This window comes from Gadus morhua, chromosome 13 (genome assembly GCF_902167405.1).
Source record: "Gadus morhua chromosome 13, gadMor3.0, whole genome shotgun sequence".
NCBI classification, from domain to species: domain Eukaryota; kingdom Metazoa; phylum Chordata; class Actinopteri; order Gadiformes; family Gadidae; genus Gadus; species Gadus morhua.
Window position 1 is genome coordinate 1,286,213 of NC_044060.1, and position 7,482 is coordinate 1,293,694.

A 7,482-nucleotide genomic window follows, 5' to 3' on the forward strand; every position below is an offset into this window, starting at 1 on the left:
CCCCCCCCCCCCCCCCCCCCCCCCCTCCCAGCCCCCCCCCCCCCCCCTCCCAGCCCCCCCCCCCCCCCCCCCCCCCCCCGGGCACAACCTTTACTCTTGACATTTGGGGGGTGTTGGAGGGGGAGGGGTCCACTTATCCACTCAAAGGCCCCCATGGGGGGCTGTCTGTATGCTGCCTGATTAGTTACCCCCCCCCTGACTCTCTGTTGGTTCAGTGAGTGTGTCCGTGATGGACTGGAGCCTCGTTTGTCTCTCTCAGGGAGACCCCCTGCCTCCCCCCTGCCTCCCCCCCTCACCCCCCTCCCACCTGGGGCTTCTGTTGTCCCCCCCCCCTGCCTGAGGTGAGGGCATGGCCGGCGCCGGGCTTCCAGGGAATCCCGGCGTTCCTGAACCAACAGGTACGCCGTGACCAAGGCAACCGAGCGGAGCGCAGCTCGTGATTGGCTGAACTTGTGAGAGGATGGCAGGTCGTGATTGGCTGAACCTGTGAGAGGACGGCAGTTCGTGATTGGCTGAACCTGTGAGAGGACGGCAGGTCGTGATTGGCTGAACCTGTGAGAGGACGGCAGGTCGTGATTGGCTGAACCTGTGAGAGGACGGCAGTTCGTGATTGGTTGAACCTGTGAGTGGATAGCAGGTCGTGATTGGCTGAACCTGTGAGAGCATGGCAGGTCGTGATTGGCTGAGCGTGGGCTTCCAAAGCTTTCCTTCTGAGGAAAAAATATGCGTCTATTAAATAAATAAATAAACATGCACAAATACATCTTTCAGTTTTTTCTGCTGTTGCTGCTAATATTTGTTGACATGGTCTCCCTTTATCCCGCGCTGGTGTTAGCGCTGGTGTTAGCGCTCCCTCAGCAGAATGGATGGCTTTAACCTTTCGTTAGCATTACTCAGCGCGGTGATGAGCTATTGAACGGCCCTGGAGGGGTAGGGGGGGGGGGGGGGGGGGGGGGGGGCATCTGTATAACTCATCCCAACAATGACTGAGTGAGAAATTAAAGAGCGTGCGTTTGTGTTTGGGCTCTGTGCGTGCTGACGCAAAGAGAGACGAATGGCTGCTCCGGTGTTCATCTGTCAGAGTTCACGGGGATCGATCACCAGGAGGACGGGCCATTATACAGGAGTCCTACATAAACACACGGGAAGACAAGAGAAGAGAGGGAGAGAGAGGGATGATAGAGGGATAGAGAGAGAGATAGATGGATACACAGATAGATAGATAGATAGATAGAGGGATAGATAGATAGAGGGATAGATAGATAGATAGATAGATAGATAGATAGATAGATAGATAGATAGATAGATAGATAGATAGATAGATAGATAGATAGATGGATAGAGGGATAGAGAGATAGAGAGATAGAGAGATAGAGAGATAGAGAGATAGAGGGATAGAGAGAGAGAGAGAGAGAGAGAGGGATAGAGAGAGAGATAGATAGATAGATTTACCTATCAATAGATTGATAGAGCGAGAAAGAGAAGGAGATCAATAAATAGATAAATTGATACAGAAAGATCCACATGAAGTAAACAAAAACATAAATAAGGGGAGCAGCTTCAAAAAACAAACCCTGCTCTGTTATTGGCTAAATATTGACTAGTGCCAGTAGTCCCTCCCCCCGCCTCTGGGATGACCTGGGTTTACCCAGGCCACGCCCCCATTCCCAGCAGGCCCCACCCACCTCCTGCTGGAGGGGCTTGAGTTACGGATCCCTGGGGGGGGGGGGCTACCTCAGGGGGGCTGGAGGCCTTTAGAGCACGCCATCCCGGCTCCTCTCTCCTTCCCTCTCCTCCTCCTCTCCTCTCCTCTCTCCCCTCCTCTCCTCCGCTCCTCTCCTCTTCTCTCCTCTCCTCTCCTCTCCTCTCCTCTCTCCTTTCCTCTCCTCTCTCCTCCCCTCCCTTCCTTTCCTCTCCTCTCTCCGCTCCTCTCCTCTATCCTCCCCTCCCTCCTCTCCTCTCTCCTCCCCTCCCTTCCTCCCCTCCCTTCCTCTCCTCTCCTCTCACCTCTCCTCTTTCCTTTCCTCTCCTCTCTCCTCCCCTCCCTTCCTTTCCTCTCCTCTCTCCTCTCCTCTATCCTTTCCTCCCTCCTCTCCTCTCTCCTCCCCTCCCTTCCTCTCCTCTCCTCTCTCCTCTCCTCTCTCCTCTCCTCTTGCAGAGTCAGTGAGGGAAAGACGTGAACTTGGAATGACCCCCGGCCAAGTCCCTGTTGAGTTCAGCCGCAGGCCAGAGCCCCCCCCCGTGCCCCTCCTCCCATCCTCCTCCCTTCCTCTCCTCCTCCCCTCCTCCTCCTCCCCTCCTCCCATCTTCCCCTCCTCTCCCGTGTCTCACCAACTGGTCCGATACATTTTCCAGAACAGAATCAGCAGAGGCCGCCTCCCATGTGTCAGCTCCTCTCTCTCTCTCCCCCTCTCTTTCTCCCTCTCCCCCCTCCCTCTCCTTCTGTCGTTCTCTCTCTACCTCTCCTCCCTCTCGCTCATTCTCTCTCTCTCCTTCTGTCAAATTCGCTCTGCCCCGCCCTCATCCTTTCTCTCTTCTCACTCTATCATTCTCTCCCTCTCTCCCGCACTTCCTCTCCATTTGAATCATTCACTCTCTCCCTCTCTCTATCGTTCTCTCTCACCCTCTCGTTCTATCATTCTCTCTCACCCTCTCGTTCTATCATTTTCTCTCTCTCCCTCCCTATCGTTCTCCCTCGCTCCCGACACACCTAGTTTATTCTCATCCTGCCCCACTCAAGAAGATGAGCGATCCTTCAAGTCCCCCCCCCCCCAAACACACACACACACACACACACACACACACACACACACACACACACACACACACACACACACACACACACACACACACACACACAAACTCAAGATGATTCCTTTCCCTTCAATCTCCAACTTCAGGAAGAGAATTATCTCCTGGGAGATAAAAATGTGTTTTTGTGTGTGTGTGTGTGTGTGTGTCTGTGTGTGTGTGTGTGTGTGTGTGTGTGTGTGTGTGTGTGTGTGTGTCTGTGTGTGTGATAAAGGAAAGAGGTACAAAATAACATTTGCAACCTCTCCACATCTGCCCTTGAGTGTGTCTTGAACTTGTGAATAAATGTGTGTGTGTGTGTGTGTGCCTGCGTGTTGTGTGTGCCTGTGTGTTTGTGTGTGTGTGTGTGTGTGTGTGTGTGTGTGTGTGTGTGTGTGTGCCTTTGTGTGTCTGTGCGTGCGTGCACCTTCAGGGAGAAGGTTCACGGGTCCACAGGTACGCTTGTGTTTCAAAAACATAAATGGGGTCAAGTATCTGAAGGATGAGCAGAAAGCAGAAGTCTGGTCACATAACAGCGCTTCAACACAAACCCTCATGATGTGCTGATCACTTCCACATGTGTGAGCGAAGCGACCGATCGCTCTGAAGACTCCAGCTCTATCAGTATCTGGAGTTCCTTAAAGCTATACTCATGTAAATGCTTTATTCCGCTTTGCACCTCATGGACTTTAACTTACGTTCTCATTATGTTATAGTTCATTAACTGATTGACTCTCCGTTGCGATAATCACCGTAACCATCTTCCAAATATTTCAATGCGGTGACATTTCTTAATGTGTCCGTTATTGAAGAGGTGAAGCGGGATACAATACTGCCTAATGGCGCACTGGGGCCCAGTGTATGTACGTCATCGAAGGGCCTGTCTCAGCCAGTACTACGCTGAGGTCGTCAACATATGTCTGAAAACATTAACGAAAGGATCCCGACAGAGAAATATAAGCATTTGCTCAAGGGGAAGGCTGCGAACAAATGTCACTATTTTCATTCCAACCCCTCCACGCAAATAGAGTAGATAACACGAAGCTACTGGCACTGCTCTCTCCAGCTCCCGCTACCTTCCTGCACTACTGTGCCTACCCTCTAGTCTGACCTTTCTTCTACTTGGTTTCATAAGAAAAGAGAAGCGACCTCATAGCGTTTAACCTGGATAGCTATCTGGCGTCCTGCTGGTCCTCTATAGGCCTGCTGCTGTACTGCAGTAGTGGATTTCTGACTGTCCGCGTTACAGTCTCGACTCTGTCACCGCTGCAGTCGCCCTGAGTTCACTCAAACCGACGGCGTTGTCGCTCCGCGTCTCTGTCACCGTCAGGGAGACGGCCGATCGCCCTTTGAGTTCGCTCAGCCTCCATTAGAGAGAGTCCCGCCGCCCCCCTCCCCCCCCTCCCCCCCCTCCGTGGGAGGAGACGACTAACTTGTAGTTGGGACCTCATTAGGGATTCCTGATATGCAAAGAGTCGGGAGAGATTGCTGATTTAATTTATTTGTTGGTGCAATTCTGATGTAAATTATTTTATAAAGGTTTATATACAAACAGACTGCCTAATGATTTCAAACACATGCAAACGATCACAAACGGGTTCAATGCGCATACGTTCACTGACATTCAAATGAAGGGTGGATGTAGGTCGGTTTTAAATTTTGTGCGTGGAAGAAGATGCACACAAATGTAAGAAGTTGAAAAAATAGGGTCAGAAAATCAAGGCCAGAGACGAACGGTAGAGAGGCTGAACGACAGCTAGACCTGGCTCAGAGTACGCTGCGCCTGCATAATCACAGCCCATCCCCCTCATAGTCCCCACTCAGGTCCTCAGCCATTACCATAGCAGCCAGGAGTCGGGATGGAATCATAGCCAGAACGACCGCTACCCCCAACCCCTGAAAATTGGATTTCCATTAACTGCCATGGTCAGGAATTTTAACAAGGAAGAGAGACTGATTAGTTGGCAAAGTCTGGCCTCTTTATAACCGTCTTACAATTGAGGGAGAATGTTGGGATGGGCAACGGAAGCCATTGCATTTATATCAACTTCCCACTCTGGGAAAAGTCTAAGCTATGCAAAACGAAGACAGAAATCAATCTGAACCTGATTAACATTCTGATTAAATAAATTCAAACAATCCCTTTGAATTGATATCTGACAATAAAGCATTCTCATTCCCTTTTGCAAATATTGAGGTGACAGCAATATGCGTTACCTGTTGCCTTCTAGATAACGGTGATACGTTAGCGCCTTCATGTGGTGTAACAGCAGTATTACAACCCTCGTGTCAAAACTCATTTGATTAAAATAGCCATACCCGGTCAATGGGAAAAACAACAAACTAACTACGTAAATATTTGTATTGGTTTAGTACATTTGCATTTATTTAATACAATATTGTCTGAGTAACCTGTCTAACTTGTATAAAAACGTGTATACTAAGCATGTAAAGATACATATTTTGTAAGCTGACAATGGCATGATTATTCCAAGAATATTGAAGAAGCCAACTGCCAAATAAAGTAATAAAATAGCAGGCCTATCGCTCATAAAATATTAAAAATGCAATAACCAGAGATAAAATACAATAATAGAAGATAATAACAAACAATGTGTCCTGAGAAAGGCAAACGTCACACATCAGACCGCTCTTATCAATCAGTACCATAACCATACACAGTAGCATACACACACACACACACACACACACACACACACACACACACACACACACACACACACACACACACACACACACACACACACACACACACACACACACACACACACACACACACACACACACACACAGAGTGTAAAATAGAGACATAAGTGGAGGGGATGAGAGGTTGAACCTGATTATGGGTGATAGTCTTTTCAATCATGTGTGGGTAAGTGCGGGTGAGTGTTCTTGTGATATTAAAGATGTAGGAAGAAAGCACTAAAAACAATATTTATTTTTCAAACAAACCCCCAAAAAAATTGTGACTGCCAACATCTAAAAGCAAACCTGTTGGCTTACGATAAGCCGATTTAGCAGATCACAGGCCACTAACGACCATACACTCGTATGGGAATACAAGGAATTCCCTTGCTCAGAGAGTTAGACGGGGTCATTTAGATGGTAAATACGATAAAAATAAACCCATCAAATAGACCAGGTTGGTTTGACGTTATAATATTGAGTCTCGTAGGAAGAGGAGGAGAAGAAATCACAACTCCAATCCGAAAGTCTGAGTGTCAGGTGTTCACAGCGCTTTGCTTCCGTGGGCAGCGACAAGCGATTAATCTCAAAGCCTGTTGGCTCTCCTTAGACGCTCTTATATCCTACAAGGGTTACCACAACCTCCCTGCAGCTGTCTCTCCTGCACACACAGACAAAGCTCAATCTGTTCTGGAGGCACTGAGCCAGGGAATCTCAGTGTTTGGACTACCAGAGATAATCCGAAGTGATCAAGGGTCCAAATTAAATTCTAGGTTGTTTGCTCCTTCAGCAACTCCTCATTAAGCGATATAAATCCTCAGCCCATCATCGTCAGAGTCAGGGAGCCTGACAGCAAGTCCATCGAACTCTCACGTCAGTGTGGTGTGTGTGGATTGGGAGGAGGGCCGATTGGGAGGAGGGATTGCCATTTCTCTTGGTGGCTGCCAGAGAGGTGGTTAAGGAAAGCATAGGTTTTATTCCAGATGACATTAATGGGTACTAGGCATCGATATCTATGAAGCTGCTGAGAGGGCTTTTAAAAAGTTTTAAATATCCCAGAAGATGATTAAGGGACGGTCTGATGTAAAAGTTTATCTGCTGAACTTTATGCTGGGTTCCCCTTTCCAAGTGGATATCAGGATTGTCATGATGTCCTGCTCAAACCCGGTCCTGTCTGAGCTAGGTGAATCCTGACAGACTGGGAGAGCAGCTGAGTGGTGGAACAAGGTTCTAATGGGCTGTGTGACGGCTACCTGGGCGCCCTCTGGTGGTCAAAGGGTCTCAGGACCTCGGCCTGCAATTGGGAGATGGGTCCACACCTGTTGGCATTTGGAGGGCAGCTGTTGGGCTTCTCTCCTTCGCTGACTCTGGGGAACACTGCTCTTTGTTTGTTTACATTGAGCTGAGCTAATAACAGAGACAACCTGAGGGGTATTCCATCAAAGTCGCTAACGAAGGTGGCGCTTAGTTGATTAAGCCTGGTTAGAACTAACGCCAACTTCCACTTGAGGCTAAAGCCATTCCATCAACGTAGTTCAGCCGCGCCTTGCTCAGGCTAGTTCAAGCCAGGTTTACGTTATGGTGGATGACGCGCGCTCATGAGATATGTAACCAGCCCAGAACCGTGTATGTCGAATCATGGATCAAATTTCTGAAAAGGACAGAGCGGGATCTTTACCAGCGGCGAACAGAAGCTGCTTGTGGAGGTCTATGAGGAGTACAAGCATATAATGACTCAAAAAGGGAACACCGTAACCATTCATAGAGAGATTAATGGTTACGATAATATTACATTTTTTAAATGTAAATGTAATATTGTCCGAAGATTTTTATTCAGGGAGATAACATGTCGGACTTGCACCTGAATGGAATTTATGAGGCTGACAATTTCCTATGCAGCAGTCTTCATTTCACTAGCAGTAGCCTCATATTAATATTAACATTAATTTAACATGGGTTTTTTTTTTTTTGCAAGTTATATTTTGG